The following is a 19,353-nucleotide window of genomic DNA, read 5'->3' as shown; positions in this document are numbered from 1 at the left end:
CATGCCCTAAAAAAACACCTTAAAATGAATATCGAATTGATGTCAACACCTTGACGTCCTCTTGCCACACACATTGATAACATTTTGACCACCAAAATAATGAGACAAAACAAAACTATTATATAGTAAAAGTTTTATTAATCTGCAAGCTTCAATATCACAAAAAAACGTTTAAATGTAAAAATACAAAAAAGTAAAAAAATAAGTTCAAATATAAAAACACCTTTACAAGTAAAACGAATAAGAGTTTATTTTAATATTAAAATAAAAATATTGTCAAAAACCTTAATATAACGAGGTTCACTAATAATAACAATTTATTACTTTAATTTGACATAATTTTAAATGTACTTACACAGTGGAAAAATACAGCAATTTTATTGCCTAAAACAGACAATTTGCTGTAATTTGTCAATAATGATATAATACATGAAATAACAGTCAAGCTGTTAATATACAGATATTGTTTGTAATTTTTACGGAGTTTTGAATATAATTTAAAATAACAGAAAAAAATACTGTATACCTTTAATGATAAAGGACCTAAACTGAAAGTCAAACTGTTAGTTTAGAGAGATTGTTTGTCATTTTACTGAGTTTTTAATATAATATGAAATGACAAAAACAAAAAAGGGCGACAAAAAATTAAATGGTGCAGTAGGTAGTGCTGTTACCTCAAACCAAGAAGGTCGCTGGGTTGCTGGTTCGATTTTCGGCTCAGTTGGCGTTTCTGTGTGGAGTTTGCATGTTCTCCCTGCGTTTGCATAGGTTTCCTCCGGGTGCTCCGGTTCCACAGTCCAAAGACATGCGGTACAGGTGAATTAGGTAGGCTAAATTGTCTGTAGTGTCTGAGTGCGTATGTGTGTGGATGTTTCCCAGAGATTGGTTGCAGCTGGAAGGGCATCTGCTGCATAAAAATGTGCTGGATAAGTTGACGGTTCATTCCGCTGTGGCGACTCCGGATTAATAAAGGGACTAAACCGACAAGAAAATGAATGAATGAGTGACAAAAATTACTGTAAAACATTTAGAGATATTTTCTGTAAAATTATGTTTTTTACAGTGTGGATCCTTAAAATGCATGTAAACTACCTTGATGTCAAAATGACATAAAACTGACATAAACATTAGACTGGCGCCAATAAATATCAAAGATGTCACCAAAAATGTTAGTTTTTTGCCAGCACTGTGGCGCAGTGGTTAGCACTGTCTCCTAACAGCAAGAAGGTCATTGGTTCAAGCTCTGACTGGGTCAGTTGGCATTTCTGTGTGGAGTTTGCATGTTCTCCCCATGTTCACGTGGATTTCCTCCGGGTGCTCTGCTTTCAAAGACATGCGTTATAGGTGAATTGATTAAGCTAAATTGTCCATAGTGTATGTGTGGGTGTGAATGCAAGAGTCTTTCGGTGTTTCCGAGTGCTGGGTTGCAGCTGAAAGTGCACCCGCTGCGTAAAATATATGCTGGATAAATAGGTGGTTCATTCCGCTGTGGTGACCCCTGATTAATAAATGGACTTAGCGAAAAGAAAATGAGTGAATAATGTATGGTTGTTATTTTGACGTCCTTGTGACTGCTGAGTTGTTTAGTACATGCACTCTTAAAAATAGACTTTCACTAAAGGCATTGGTAGTCCCTTGAAGAATCTTTAACATTGATAGAAACCTTTCATTCCACAAAGGTTTTTTAGATTAAATCTATGAAGAAAAAAATAACTCTTTGTTCTGGTTTTTACTCAAAAGTTGTTCTAAACCTTCATGAGGTCCTTTCTTCTGTTGTACAATAAGCAATACATATACTGAGAAAGCTGAAAACCTGTAACCATTGACTTCCGCAGTAGGAGAAACAGACACAAAGGAAGTTAATGGGTGCAGATTTCCAGCTTTATTCAAAATATCTACTAGTGTGTTCATCAAAAGAAGAAAATTCAAACAAGGCAACTAAAACTGGAACAAGTGAAGGCTGAGTAAATGATGACAGAATTTAAATTTTTAATTTAATTTAAATGTAATTAAATTAATTTTATTTTAATTTAATTTTAGGGTGAAAGGTTGCCTTAATATATTCATTATATATGTATTACACATGTGCTTGCATATGTATTACCAATCACCAATGTATAAATATCACAATGTATTTACATATATATTTAAGTTGCAAGCACAGTGGCTCAGTGGTTAGCACTGTCGCCTCACAGCAAGAAGGTTGCTGGTTCGAGTCCTGCCTGGGCTACATTTCTGTGTGGAGTTTGCATGTTCTCTCAATGTTTGCATGGGTTTCCTCTAGGTGCTCTGGTGTCCCCCCACAGTCCAAAGATATGCGCTATAGGTGAATTGGGTAAACAAAAATGAGTAGGCTATATTAAATAGTAAAAAACTGTGTATAAAAGTGAATGTGAGAGTGCATGGGTGTTTCCCAGAACTTGGTTGCAGATTATCTGGGTAAAACAAATGCCGAAATAGTTGGCGGTTAATTTTGCTATGGTGACCCCTAATAAATAAGGGACTAAGCCGAATGAATTTAGCTTGCATTTGGGAGACACATTCAACAAAAGCCACTTAGACCAAATTGTATTCAAGTGAATGTCCAAACTCGTGATAGCACTCATAAAAGAGTACTTGGATGAACTACTTCTGGCCACTTTACTACCCCGTGAGTCCACTGGAGTGATTTTGTGAATGGCAGTCACATATATAGTTTTAGTTGGCAGGTGTTATCCATGCACATGTACACTTGGCAAAAACAGGTTCCTAAAAAGGGTTTCTGGAGCAAAGCCAATCTGGTTCATCAAAGAGCCTGTCAGCAAACACTTCTTAAAAGAGCCATTTCTAAAGAATCATTTTTTACTGCACAAAAATCTTTGTTCTATTGATGTTAACAGTCTTTGTGAAACCATCATTGTCTTCTTTCACCCCAGTGGAAAGTAAATTTACACTGCTTGAATCACTTATCCACTATATAGTGCATTATGTGCCATTTGCCATCTAGAAAATTGTAATGTTATCAAAATAGTTGTGAACAAGTGACCAATTTCAGCAACAACTCCAGCATCCGGTTATATATAGTGAAGGTTGAGAGACTCTTCAGAGTCTAGAGAACATTTGATTGCACAGGAAATCTGAAAGAAGTGCAAGAGTGATGTCATCACAATTATAGATCCATTTTATGCTGAAATAAAACGCCATATTTTAAATGTGTATATAGATTTTAAAAAAATAATTTTACAAACATTTTTTTATAAACAATTGTATTTGTTTTGTTACAAATTTGTGTTGATACAAATCAGCAATTGCATTGCTACTGTTGAGTGTGAAATGTTTTCCATACTAATGAAGCATTTTTGCAAAAGTAAATGAAGCTGATTGTCTAAAATTAACTTGAGCTCTGAAGCTACACTTCCTGTCAGCAGAAATGTATTAAAAGTGAGCACGGCATTTGCAAGTCTTGTGTTGTTTAATGTTGTGCTGAGAATCCGTAGAAAAGGAGGACGTATGGATGGGTGTATAGACGTATGGATGGCTACACTCCACCTGTTAATATCAGCGTCCTATATACTTTATATAGGCAGCTGATAAGGACAACATAATTCTGTAAATCGAATTATTTATTTGTATCCAATAAATTGCTAATATGTTAAACCTTGAGGAAAAACCTCTCCTGACCTTTTTTATTGAACACGCATGGAATTGATCAAATATTCCAACAATATTTTACAGTAAATGCAAATTTTCTCAATGTTTTTGGAGCATAGGGGAGAGCAGGGCACAAAGTAACACTTTTGGTTTTGGTCCAATAATGAATAAAGTAATGGGGTTAGACAAACCATTTTTTTTTTTTTACAAACAACCCACAAGCCTCTCCTACAAATGAAACCTGTGGTTTCTGTGCAGTATTGCCAAAAGTGCCAGGAGTAAAAATGTTACTATTTACCCCACCTGTGGGGCAAATTTTAACAGACAGAGGGTTAGTTGTAACACATGCTTATAAAGGCAGATTTCACACAGTTAATTTAAATTCAGTTTACTTTAAATAGTAGCTATATTTGCTCAGTAAGGCTCATTTACTTTTGAGTCAACATAGCACAGTATGTTTATTTATTTATCTATTGGATAAACACATTTGAATCTATTTGCATAATTATCCATTTATCCATTATCATGCAATGCATTTATTTGCATTATTAGCAATAGAATATTTTGTTTTCTTTAAAAAATATATTTTCTATCAAAAACATTTTTATTTAAAAATTTCTCAACATTACATTTAAAATAAAAAAAAAAATATATATATATTTTGTTAGTTAAATTGGTGTCCAACAGTGTGTGGCTTAACTTGTGACACCCTGTTACAACTAGCCCCGCTGTGTCATGTTTTTCTCAAAACTGGCTAGCAGTCACTTTGTGTTTCCTACATCTTTCAAAATGGTTTCATCTTTTAGCCTAGAAGAGGGTAATCACAACAATATAAGATTTTAGGGTATACTTTCACAGGTTTTTAAAAAAGAAAAAAATATCGATTGCAATAAAAAATACTTTTGTGCTGCAAAAATGGTTTCTCCTGTGTTTCTCATACAAATTTCCCCAAAACTTTTTCAATAACTGTCAATAAAAATACCTCAAAACCCTGTGTTACTTTGTGCCCTGCACAATGTGCTGATGTTATTGACCCATGAACATTTGCGGCTTGTTATCAAACTATTCTAAAACTGTAACAAGAGGCAATTCAATCATACTGTTAAAACAGCAATTATAACACTATTAGAAGAGTTTAGATGTAAAAACCTCTAAATGTCATTTGATATTTTCTTCTAAAATGATCATTTCTCTTTGACTCTTATGTCTAGGCTTAAAAACTGTACTTTTATAGTGACGGATAAGTTCTTTTTATTGCCTTTAAAAGGAAATACTTGAACATAAACATAGGAGGCTGAGAAAAATGCTAATTTTAGGAGAAATTTTCAGATGGCATTAAGAGGATTTTGCATCTGAACTCTTTATTTATCAATACGTGGCTCTTTTTAGATTCTTGGAAGCTATAGAAATTAAAAATGTAAAACAAGAAATACGTTGGGACCATTGTTTTTGTTTACATGCAGGTTTGTACCTCAAAATGGTCTGTAAATGATCGTAAGGTTAACATATTTGTGATAAAAACCAATAAGCTTAAATTATAGAAATTTAAGTTCCCATAAAAATGAAAAATGACTATTTACTCACCCTCAAGTTTCATCAAACCTCAATGAGATTCTTTCTGTTGGACCTAAAAGTAGATATTTAGAAGTAAGCTGGAAACCTGTAGCTACTTCCATAGAAGAAATAAAATGCTATATGGAAATCTATATGGGTATTAGCAGCTTTCAATTAAGACAGAAGGTATATATAAGGTATAATGTTTTATTATAAAGGTTTGTGAAAAGTGAAGGGTGAGTAGATAATGACAATGCTTCAGCTTTGGTTGAATTATCTTTTTAATAGGTGCAAATGATTGTTATATATGTTAACTAAAGAATTGTATAAGAACCAGATCAAGCAGTTCTTACTAGTCTTGGACTCAAATCTGTTCACCATTTGTAAATTGCTATTTCCCTTGATAACTCATGAACAATCCAAGAGAGTTAGGTGAGATTTTTAAATTTTAAGTGAATTACATTGTAGCTAAGTTATGGTCCTGCTGCTCACACAATTATTAGCATATGGCTTCAGAAGATTTGTAATAAATTGCACGAGTCATGTGGACCACTTATGATAATTTTATTGTTTTTTTTTACATGATAAAACTCTTTGATAAAAGTTGAAAGAAAATGTCATATATTTAACTTTATCCATAATCATACTTGTAATACATTATGTATTAAATCTGCAAATATACTGTGCAGTCATTCCTCATCAGGTTCATAAATATTGTAACAAATGAAATAACTTTGCAAAGCAGAGATTTGATTAAAACCACAGATTAACACTGAAAAAACACCATAATTGGAAAAGTGCATGCAGTTCATTGATGCCCATTTGAACATCACACTATAAAGCTTGTTTTATAGCCACAAGAGGGGAAGCTGATGGAACCCGAATGCCAGATTGTAAATCACTTCAGGGGAGATCACCACCAACACAGAGCATGTGAAAAGATAAGCTCAAACACAAACACACACACACACACACACACCCAACAAACTAGGTGCAATAATTACCCACAAAACATGAGAAGGGAGAAAGAAATGCAGCTTCTGACAGCAGGAAAGTAAACCTGCAGGTCTACCAAGACCCTGAGGAGGAAAACCTACAATAAGACTATAGGAGCAAACCCATTATTTACACTTGGCCATAAAAAGTGATAAAATAAAGCTAAACAACAGTTGGAGAGAGGAACAGTAAACATTGTGGAACTGACAAGATTACTATATCAAAAACCGGGTCTGTCAGTTTAATGCAGTGATTTAGTTCAAGTGTGTGTGTGTGTGTGTGTGTGTGTGTGTGTGTATAAGACATACTATATGATGTATTATATTCTTTTACACACACACACACACACACATATATTACAGTTTATATTTTTAAGTAAGGGGTAACACTCCACAATAACAGTACATGAATAATGATGAGTTAATATGTGAACTAAGCATTACTTTATAATGAACTAATGATGAGTCAATGCATGTGCTAATCATGTACTAACTACAACATGAGTCACATGAGCTGATGTGTAATTAATGGCTACCTTAATTATTTGTACATAATTGTTTGTTAAGTAATGCATTAATCTAACGTTAACCGGCTTTTTTTTTTTTTGCATTATTATGGTTTAGGTCTAATTATCAATTTTTTACAATGACATTGCTTAAATGGGAGATTAACTCCTCATTTATGTGTAGTTAAATGGTGATCTGAGACCTGTAGCCAGGACAGATTACTGTGCATATGTTTTGTTAAATATAATGTATAGTATACAGCTATATTTTGCTTGTTTTGACACATTTAAAATTTGTGGCTAAAAAATAATTAATTGTTTATGTTTGGCGTGGTCAGAGATAAATTTGCCAAATCCTTCATTTTGAGCTCTGAAAATTATGTGAAATAAAAACTCATTATAATATATGAAACCATGACCCATTTGATCATGGTTATTGAGCAATCTTATACGACACACAAAAGGTGAAATGAATGAGGAGGGATGTGGAGTAAACACAAAATCTATATCAAGTAATCTTAGCATGTCAAAGTCATATTTATGTGTATAAAATATATTTTTCCAACAACAAAATTTTGGCTAGTCAAAATGGCGAGTGACTAGTAATGTTGGAAAACTACTAGCCACAATTGCTGGAGATCAAAAAAGTTAATGTCAAGCCATGTATACACTAAATATTTATTCTCAAAATCTTGACAAAAATATTTCAAACTTTAAACCTTCTTTGGCCAAGTAATGATTGATAATGCATGTTAATGTAATATACTGTAAGAATTCCTGAACATTATTGTTTACTGGACTCAACACCTATTTTGTGGGTAAAGTCATATTAATACACACACATAAAAAGTTCTCTGATGGCCACATGGCACTTTGGTATCCAAATAAAACAATTCTCATAATATTTATTTCATAGTTCAAGTGTTTTAATGCGACTATAATCATTTATTTTAATTAAACATTGTTATAATTGCTCACAAAACAGCTTGGAAAAAAGTGACAATGTATACATTTCATGTTGATTAAAAAATGAATTTAATTTCTTTCTCTAAATGGGTGTTTTTAAATCGGGATGATGCTAAATAAAAATATGTGATAAAAAGTTAGGTCTAAAGTAATCTAAAAGTAAATATAGTCAGATTACATTTCATTTCTCCCACAGCAGAATGAAATGCCAACTTATCCAGCATATGTTTTACATGTTTTATATGTTTCATTCTTGGGAAACATTCATACACACTCATTCACACACATACACTACGTCTAATTTAGTTTATTCAATTCATCTATTGCTTTCACAATCGGGAAACTGGAGCACCTGGAGGAAACCCAGAGCAACATGGGGAGAACATACTAACTCCACACAGAAATGCCAACTGACCCGGCCTGGACTCAAACCAGTGACCTTCTTATTGTGCTAACCACTTCGCCCTTAGTTAGATTACATAAAATGTAATGAAGTGCAATTGTAATCAGTATTAAACTACCAAGCATGGCCAATGACGTCCTACTGTTTTAAATCGGTTCAATTTGAGGATTTCCTTAGTACAATTTGAGATATGAAAATACTAAAGCAGCATGTCATTAACTCAATTAAAATGTCAAATCGTTTAATAACACATTAAGAGACTGATTGATTTTTCAGGTTTTTCAACCCCATTCGTCATTTGAACAGCCGTTATCTCTCTGAGGAGTCCGTCCAGCGCTCCTCACCATTTAATCAGTTTTCAGTGATGAACATTTCATGCCCCTCAGAAAGCAAGAGGACTTACGCTGCTCGTTTTGTCCTAGAAGTCGCTCGTGGTGTATGTGTGTGCTCATTTTTTAGTACACGGTTAGGCTGTTCCAGGGCTATTTCAGAGGCCATGTCCTGTCTGCACGAATACTCTTGGTTGGTTGAGTTTATTAATGTGATTTTTTTGATTTAGCGTTGCTGTATGGCAAAGTCACATTGCCTTATGACACATATTTGAGTTATAAACACTGCGTGGTCTCTAGGAAAGGATATTTTTGGAAACAGTCATATTGTGTCATGTGTCATGCAGGATACATTTGAAGAAACATTTTGTTTCTCTTTCTGAAAGGAAAAAAGGCTGTTTTTCTTGCATACATGACATCAATAACTGGTTGACCTGTGGCAAGATTGTCATTAACTCATTATGTCCTTTTTCTTAGCCTCCAATGGATAGGCACTTCATTAAGAGCCAGATGATATCTTGCTGCCATTAAAACTGGAGGAGGAAATGTGTTTAAAATGCTTCAGGTGGTTTCTTTTAATGCATATTGTCTTGACCATGTCTACATGCTTGATGCTGCGGTCACACTAGAGCAGGAATCACCAAACTTGTTCCTGGAGGGCCGGTGTCCTGCAGATTTTAGCCCCAATCCTAATCAATCACACCTGAATAAGCTAATCAAGGTCTTACTAAGTATACTTGAAACACTCAGGCAGGTGTGTTGAGGCAAGTTGAAGTTAAACCCTGCAGGGAACCGGACCTCCAGGAATGAGATTGGTGACCCGTGCACTAGAGTTTAAGCATGCAAAATTATGTCGTACGATGCTGCGAAAAGATAATTAGACATTTAAAAAAGCGAGCGATTTAACTATATTTTAAATTTCTGTCCAGAGAGGTCATGTTTTGATCTTCGATTGATCTCACGCAGTCAAATAATGCGATTTCGCAGGTCAGAGTTCTCTAAGTTTGAACTTTGCTATGAAGCGAAGTGCAAAACGTTTCCAATCTGATGCTTTAACATGCGTATGAATTGAAGTCTATGGGGAAAAAGATGCAGTGTGACCGCAGCTTTAATGCATTGAGTTGCTGCTATGTGATTGGCTAATTAGAAATTTGCATTAACCAGCAGTTTAGGGGTGTCAAAATTAATTGTTTCTTCGGTGCACCGCGATGCAGACGCGGACAATTCGGTATCGATTCAGTAATAACCATAACCGGTTATTATGTAGTGACGTCATTTATCTCCTATGCGCTCTGTCGCGAGGGAGGTGAGCGCCGTTATTTACAACACTCAGCCAACTCAGGGCCGGCCCGTAGCATAGGCACCATAGGCAAATGCTAAGGGCGCTGTATATCCAGTGGGGCGGCAGAAATGAGCGCGGTTCAGTTGGTTTTGTTTTCGATTTTACTGACACACTTTCAGTTATAGTCGGCAATAACTCAAAAAACGCTTACCCTAAAAAGATCTAAAGTGTGTTTCCTACAGAAAGACAAAGCTGGTTATGTTTCACAGCTGTCTTTCTTTTTTTCGCTCGACATTACGAGCACTGCTCCGTTTAAGCCCTCGCAGTCTGCGTTTACTTTAGCCGGCAGAGCTCGCGCTCCCTCTGTAAGGGACCGTCGGAAAAGTGCTTATTTTTTTCGTTTTTCTGCTCCGCTCAGCGCGAGCTCTCTCTGTTGCAAGGGCTTAAGTGTGTTTGTTTGTGTGTGTGCGTGTGTGTGTTTGTTTGTTTGATGCTGTCTATGTTTGTGAATGTGTTTGAATGAGAGACAGTGTGTTGCTGTGTGTCTGTGTGTTTATACAGACAGCATGTTATAGCCTCCCCCCTAAAATATAACACTATATATGGAAAGCATTGTAATGCACCGTGATGCACCGAGATATCGAATTGAACCGAATCGATGGCATGATAATCGTAACCGAACCGAACCGTGAGACCAGTATAGGTTCACACCTCTACAGCAGTTGGTCAGGTGTACCTAATAAATTGGCCAGTGAGTGTATGTATATGTATATATAAGTATATACAGTATAAGTACTAAAGTACTATATAAGTACTAGTCTTGGACTTTTTCTTGCATACTTGACATCAGTAACTGGTTGTTCCTGTGGCAAGATCGCCATGAACTCTTTATATCCTCTTTTTTAACCTCCAGTGGAAATGCACTTCATTATGAGCCTGATGATATCTTGCTGCTGTTAAAACTGTGGAGGAAGACATGCATTTAAAATGCTTCAGGTAATGTCTTTTAATGCATATTGTCATTAAATGGGTTCATACATTGCTTGGGTGATATTAATGCACAAAGCAATCTCAGATAGCCTGAGTGAATCTTTTAAATAGCAATAATGAATCAAGGGTTTGCATATTCTTCCAAAGAATGTGCTAAAGTGTATTGGAGCACAAATGACACCCATGAAATACGACTCTTGCCTTTTGGCAAAATGCATAATGACAGTTAGGGAGGTTGACAGCCCATTTTGACAAGTGAAAGCAGACATGGCCCAATCCAAAAAACCCTGCCTGTTAAACTGGTCTACATTGCTGTATGATTCATGGTTCGGGACTTCGTTATGAATCATTGACATATATCAAAAGAAAAACAAACAGTAAACTAGAGTAAAATAGAGATTAGTGGTTTCAATCACGCAAAGGGAGTCTAATTTTTTTTCCTTTGGAAAACAAGCAGTGTTTATTTAGTGGTAACCATCAACACTCTTAAATGTTTTACTGTCTGTTATCATGCTTAAGTTGCTATAACACGTTTGGTTAAACATCAAAACGAGTTCACCTTTTTATGCATTTCTGAATGCAATCAAGGAGTTATTATGAAAAGGAAAACCCATTAACAAAGCACTGGATCATTTCTTTCCATTGAGAACGCACCTGTGTTGTAGTAGAAGCATAACCATGAATTCAAGCTTTCAAACAACCTCAACCGTCCCATTGTAACTCAAATCCTTTTAATACCAACTAACAAACATACTTTGGCTGTCAGCCCAACCACAGTGAAAATGCTTTGGTTATATCTGGCATGTACATAAACAAAACTGCTTTGCTAATCTGCGGATCCACACAGGACCACCAGTGCAGCTTTACATGACATAACCGTGTCCATCAAATCCTCTCTCTAGGCATCGTCTGCTTTCTTCTCGCTTACGCAGCCAGCTGTTAGACTAGGATATTCAATTCAGCAGCACATTCAACACATTAATGGAAACTGAGGAGAAATTACAGCTGGAAATGTACTACACGTCCCTAGTCGGAAGAAGAATGGATTTTTTTTACGGATGTGTTTTGCACATCTGTTGTTTATCATTACCAAGATCTCTGTCACGGGAGAGATGATGTTTCTAGCAGTTCAGTGGTGCTAAATGCTTCGTTACAGATGAAAGTATGGGCTGCGTGAACAGCAGAGGTGTTTTACACAACATAACACACACAAAAAAATGCAGAATGAATCAAATGGCATACGGTTAAAGAGCACATTCATCCAAATATCAAAAACTTCACCCTCATGCTGTTCCAAACCTGTATGAATTTGGATCAAAAAATAAGATAGTTACACATGCAGGTTTGGAAAGACCTAAAGATTTTTTTTTTTTATTTCAAACTTTTCCTTTAAGCTTTGATACAGGCTTTACGGTGTGTTTGTTTTTTAACACACCATTTGCTTTGTGTGTACTCAAGATTTTACAGGGAAACAAACCAGCTGGTCTTGTCTTTCATTATACAAGTTAAATGTCACGTATGCCAGACAGTAGCTGTTTTACATTATCCTCATGCCCGAGTTCGTCACCCAGAAGACACTCACATGCCATCCATTTTAGCATTTGCAAGAAGAAGAATTGTCCAATGACTTTGCATTACCCATTTGAGTATCCTATACAGTCTCAAACTGTTCTCCTTCAGGTTGGTTGATTATAGCAAAGATGAAGGTGAAATTGTACTTACAAATGGAAATTTCACCAAACTTTGACATTATTTATCTTCTCTTATGTTGTTGCTATCCTGTATTTTGAAGAATGTGGGTTTAAAATGATTGCATGAAAGGAAAAACACTCCTGATTTCTCCAAAAATGCTGAGTTCCATAGAAAAAGAGAAAGGTTTGGAGCAATATGCTGATGAGTAAATGATGCACAATATATTGGCAGCCATATCAGTATCAGTCAATGAATCGAATTTTAGAATCTGGGGGAAGAAAAATCCATGCTTCCTTGCAGTTTTCCTTGCTTTATATGGCTTTTAAAATTAAATCAGTTGTCCACTGTATTTATTTGTCTTGTTTTTGTAATCAGCCACTGAAAATGAATACCAAGTTTGTATTTATCAGCCTATATATCAGCTCCGATAAGCTTTATTGGCCATAATTTCCAAATCAGTGGTCTCCAGAAAATGATCACTGAATTTTCTTTTTTAGGTAGATTATTCCGTTGCATTGCATAGTTTCCTCGCAGTTACATTTTCTATACACCTTATGCACAAGATTTGGTAAAAAAATAATTGACTGCATACCCAGTCAGCATTTTTTTGTTTTTAAAAGATGTCCAATAGATGTCTAATAGACGTCCAAACATAGTCGTCCTAGCTAAAACAAGATTAAATTTGGGCTGTCAGTGAGACTGTAATAGATGTCTAAGTATAACCCAAAACTAGACTATCAAATAAACAGAAATGAATGACTACACATATAAAGTCTGTCTAATCTGACTATTAGTCTAGTTTTAGACTATTCTTAGATGTCTATTAGATTTTCGTTGACAGCCCAATTTTAGCCTTGTTTTGCCAAACTGTCTACATTTAGATGTCTATTAGACGTCTATTAAGCACTAAATTGTTCGCTGGTATGCTCATACTGCCGCGTTGGATTTAAGGGGGTTTGCTTCAGATAGTTCGACACCTTTTACTTGAGCAGATGGAGTACCTTTTTTTTCTTTCATTTTTAAAGCCACCACAACACCAATCAGTGAAAGCAGTACTAGGACTCCAATCCCTACACAAACGGCATATATCGTTAGATTAGTCTCAGGTTCAGGCTGAGCTGTAGAAACTGACTGACTTTTCTTGTCAGTTTGAGTTGTAGGAACTGGCTGACTTTTGATGTCAGGCTTCAAAAATCTTGTTCCCTGTTTATTCTTTTCAGCTATAAACTTTACGTTGGTGACCTGCCTAAAGAGACACACGTCCATGTATTCTTCCTCCATTATCAATGACCGGAGTTCTTCTTCCTCCTCCTCCCCCTCCTCCTCCTCATCATCTTCGTCGTCATGGTCAACACTAACATCATCATTAAGATAAGCAGTATCATAATCATCAACCTCATCATTGTAATCAGTATCCAGCAGCACCACACACCAGTACGTCCCACTGTCTTCCTCTTTGGGATCAGTAAAGACGAGAGAGGAATCTACCTTTGAGAACATCACCCTGTCTTTTAGATCCCCAGAAGGAGTTATAGTAGGATCTCCCGAGTCCAATAGTAGGATGTCATTCTCGTTGAATTTTCGATACCACTGAATGCTGGCTGACCCAACTTTATCCATAACTGCTGGCAAATTCATGAAGTCACACTGAAAGAGCACTTTCTTATTTTTGACAGAAAGTGTAACATTATTTAATTCGAGTAAAGGGCAAACATTCACAATGTACTCCTCAACAAGGAAGGTTGAGAAGCATTTGTAGCTCCCGGAATGTTCTTCAGCGAGCGAGTGAATGTTGAGAGAATATTCTTCTGAATTCTCACTAGTCGACACGTAGATTTGATTCATGGTGGTTCCTTTGAAATACACCGGTGTTGACGAGTTAACTTGTCTAGTAGGAGTTATCCAGTGTTTCTCTCTAAGACGGTCTGCTGAACATCTAAGAATAATGTCTTCACCCACAGAACGATAGACGGTCCGTGTCTCAGGTTCTTCTGGAAGTCGTATGCTCTGGAAGCTCTTGCATTGTTGGCCCTCCATGACCACACAGAGGAAAGAAGGTCTGTCTTTAATGAACGTGTCTGAAACATGCAAAGATAAGCCTTCACCGTTCACCTGAATGAGGCTTTTAAACTCCTTTTGTAATGGCTCCAAAGAAATACTAGTGTCTATGAACACAGATGCATTGTGGATATCTCTGTACCATTTTATTGTTGTATTTCTTCCAGAATCTAGATTGCATACCAGATCCGCACCAGTTCTTGGGGTCAGAACAATCTCTTGTGAGGCCATCTCCGTGTTGCACACATACAGAGCGTGTGTTTGATAATTCTCCACAGAATCACCACTCCAGCACTCTCTAATGTAAACGCCTGAATCTGAGAATTGAAGATTTGAGATCTTCAGTCCGAGCAATCCTTCAACATCGTTGGAGATTTTGATCCGACCTTCAAAATCAACAGAAACTAAGGAACTGGAGGCTTGACCCAGTAACTCCTTTCCCTTAGAAGTCAGTTTGTACACAGCAATGTCATCTCCAAAGCAAAAACCCATCTCCAGTTCCTCACCAAGTGCTTTGAAAATCGGATCTGCGTTTTCTTCGGCGAGAGTACTCGCCAACAGAAGAGAAAGAAGCATCACAGCGTTCCTGGTTGGGATCATCCTGCTCTCCTTTGTCCATTCGTGAGTCTGAATACTGCCTGTTGCCTTTCACATACTGAGAAATTTGAGTAACCTGTTTCTGGAGTTTGGCAATAAGTTCCACCCACTCGTGATGTTGTCCTTCATAGGTGAAGGGATTTTTCAGGTGCAGTTTTTCTTGCTCTGCTTTCCTCATGCCAGTATACTCCCTTATAACCCAGAGCACATGGTTATCATTTATCTTTCCATTTAAGGTGCTTCTTTTAATCTTGTGTCGAACGTTTTATCTCATAAATCAAATGGAATCTTCAAACATTAGGCAATGTACAATCACTCTGTTGTACACACTCTCTCTTTAGGTTATATCTTGTGTGTATGTGTGTGTGTTTGAGTAACCACAATGTTAATGATGCATAGCTGAGAAAATATATAATAAGCCTTTTATGCTCATTAAGCCTGGATTTATTTGATTAAATATAAAGTGGAATTAATAATAAATTAAATACAGTTCTGTTGTGTTTACATATAAAGCAATTCAATCTGTTAGTTAATTTTTAGATAAAAGTGAAATAAGGAAGTGACTCTTTATTTGCAGAGAGTCACAGCTTCAGTCAACCATTTCAGCAATGCTCTGCTGAAACCTGAATGTTTGCATACAGGGGAAAACATTTGCAAAAGTCGCAACTCTTGTACAAACAGCAGCATACTACATTGCAATTTAATATGTGTATTGCAAAAAGCCTAAATTTATTACATGTATGATAAAGTGATAAACAATATTACAATAGTTAAACATATAATTATAATAAATCTGAATTTGTTATCAATATTCCACTCTACAGGTTTAATTAAACATATAGTCAAAATTATTAGCTCTCCTGTGAAATTTGTATTATTTTTGAAATTTCCCACATGGTGTTTAACAAACCAAGGAAATATTCACAGTATTTTCTATAATATTTTTAAAAGCATTAAAAAAAAAAAAATAAGGTCAATAATACATACTTATATCCGATAGTCTACAGAACAAACCATCGTTATACAATGACTTAGCTAATTACCCTAACTTGCCTATAATTTAATAATAATAATGTTGGAAAGAACTGTGTGTAGGTACAGTGTGTCCACAGTCATATTGACACAAAAAGTCTCCTTTTCTAATGATTAAAATTTTCTAATGTTAAAATAGGATCAAAATCCCCCCTATTTTAGGGTCCACTGCAACGTGATGTAGGAGTGCGGTATCCCCACCCACCGTTTTGATTGACAACTGCATATTAACATGTCTCCGTAGTAACACATACTAAATAATCATATCAACAAGACAGGACGTGCACAAAATGGCTGGGATTAAAAGATCTGTTCAGCTCTCTGTGATCATCAATCATCATCAAATGTGATCAAGAGGAAGTTAAAAACATTTAAAACATTATATTAAAGTGATTCTACCATCTTTACTTTATCACCACAGCCGCGTGTCAGTACAAATAAAAAAGAAGAGGCTTCAATCCCGGTTTGTGAATGTTAAATCAGGTTGAATTTGTATCCTGTCCCACTTAGCATGCAAAATAGTGCAAAGCTTAATGCGCGAGCTGTGTGTGTGCAAACTTTATAACAACATTCATTATAACAATGACTCATCGTTGCAGAAAGGCTTGAATTAACTCCACAACAAATACATCAAATGGTCATTGGGAAAGTTCTTACTGTAGTTTTTCTCACAAAAGTTACGTGAGATCCGCTTCCTTCATGTCTGTCACTGTGCTGTTTATCTGATGCAGTGAGCGGGGAGATCTAGCATTAAAGGCACGGGCCACAAAAACAGCTACATTGTGTTCAGAGCAGAAAATCCAATTTTCTGAAAGGTATAATGAATAATCTGATGGGTGTTTTGAGATAAAACTTTACAGACACATTCTGGAGACACAAAAGACTTATCTTAAATGTCGAAAAATGGGTAAAATAGCTGATTAATACCCTTTAAGCTGAATACTAGTTTCTTGCAAAATAACAAGTAAAATATTATGTACTGCCATCATCATGGTAAAGGCAAAAGAAATGAGTTATTAATACTTTACTAGTAATTATTATGTTCAAAAGTGTATTGAAAACAAATATATTGAGGCAGGCTGTTTTGCCCATAATAGTTTTACATCATTATTATTAATATGCAAAATATATACAATAACACAAATTCTATTTTACCTATCAGTTAAATTTGTCTGTGGCGACCCCTGATAAATCAGTAACAAAGCTGAAGAAATAAATAAATGTAACCAGTATTCCCCCAAAATAAAGTTTCAGAGATGTCTAGAAGACTTCATTCATTCATTCGTTTATTCATTTTCCTTCGGCTTAGTCCCTTTATTTATCAGGGGTCGCTTATCCAGCATATGTTTTACACAGCGGATGCCCTTCCAGTTGTAACCTAAGACTGGGAAACACCCACACACTCTTACATGCATACATATACGACCAATATAGTTTACTTAATTCACCTATAATGCATGTCTTTGGACTGTGGGGGAAACCAGAGCACCCGGAAAAAAACCCTCACATACATGGGGAGAACATGCAAACTCCACACTGAAATGCCAACTGACCCAGCCAGGACCCGAACCAGCGACCTTCTTGCTGTGAGGCGACAGGGCTGAGCCATCAAGTCGCCCCTCGTTCTATTAATATCATCCTATCATTTAAATTTGTCTGTGGCGACCCCTGATAAATCAGTAACAAAGCCAGGGCCGGAGTGGGACTCCTTTTCAGCCCTGGAGTTTCAAGCCTTAGACTGGCCCACCTCAGTGCAATACCTGAATATAAATTCTGTGCTAAATCCTTTATAGATATCCAGTCTTTTGTAACAGTGGTCGCTCATAAAATTTAAATAAAACATGTAGGCTACACCTACATAAGTAACCCAAAACAGAATTACATGTCGTAACAATAAAACTGAAAAAAATTAAATTTCTCAGGCCAGGTTTGAACTCGGGTCGGCGGCGTCGTAACGCAATGTGCTGACTACTGTTTCGTGAGATTTATTAATGTAGTGAAACATCTGATTTTCAATGAGCAAGTGTAATATTCATTAATATTAATTATTTTAATTCTTATATTCACTAAGGTGCTGCTATTTGGGGTCAGATGATACATCATCATTAACCTGCAGGCTGCATTTTGCTCACAGGCTGCGTGAAAATAAATGAAAAGAGCGGAGCTGTGGCGAAACAATGAATAAAAAGAGTAAGGCTATAGTCAAATAAATAAATAAATGAAAAAAGTGTGACTGCTGAGAGTGCAAGCAGCTAGGGACACCGGCCCTCGCGGCCAAAAAACGGACCTGTCCCTCGGGAATTCTCTCGGTTCTCCCGATTAGCCAATCCGGGCCTGAACAAAGCCGGAGAAATATGAATGAATGTAACCAGTATTCCCCCCAAAAAAGTTTCAGAGATGTCTAGAACAGTGGTTCTCAAATTTTTTTCATCAAGTACCACCTCAGAAAAAAACTGTCTCTCCAAGTACCACCAAAATTAGCAGTATTGAAATACAGTAGCGTAGTAGGCCCAGTAAAGCAGCTACAACTTTGCAAAGTTAAAAAACGTTGCAGATTACCTCGGATATATAGGCTATATTTCATATATAGCAGACTATATACATCATTTTTGATAAATTTTGAAATGTGTATAGCATGTACAAGGCATATTTCATTCCTCCGTGTACCACTAGAAGGAAGCCTGTGTACCACTAGTGGTACACGTACCACAGTTTGAGAACCACTGGTCAAGAAGATTTCAACACCCTTTATTTAAAATAAAAAAGTTTTTAGTTTTCAAACAAAGAACAATGGCTGTTTTAAGCTGTGTCTTGTACAGGTAGCTCATACATGTAGTCATTGGGGGCTGATCTGTGAAGGCAGATCTCTGTGTGAGTCTCCAGATTGTGGAGTCCTCGAGGGTGGGCTGAGCGAACAGTTTGAGGAGGCAGGAATGATCCAGCATTGTGATTAAACTCCAACTGTGACTCACTATCCACTGCCCTTCAAACTAATTGCTCTCTGTGCTCATTATAGAAACCACAGCCGTTTTAAGGTACTTCATTTGTTTTCATGTGGTTAAAAGACAGTCCCCATGTAGTTTCAGTCAAAAATAGCCAGCAGAATGTTAACTCTTTGCTTGGAATATTTTGGATGCCATTCATACATGTTCATATTGTATTAAAGCCAGTTTTACGGTTTTAAGTAAGCGAGTGGTCATATCTTATTTCCTGCAGCATTATTTCCTTCTCAAAATCTGTAAATCTGAAAAGTTTCATCCTGTACGGAGAGTGGCGCTGTTTTGCTCGGACTGCATGGCTGTCATCACAAGAACAAGAA

This window comes from Danio rerio, chromosome 18, assembly GCF_049306965.1.
Source record: "Danio rerio strain Tuebingen ecotype United States chromosome 18, GRCz12tu, whole genome shotgun sequence".
Classification (NCBI taxonomy): domain Eukaryota; kingdom Metazoa; phylum Chordata; class Actinopteri; order Cypriniformes; family Danionidae; genus Danio; species Danio rerio.
Note: the sequence above shows the minus strand (reverse complement) of the source record.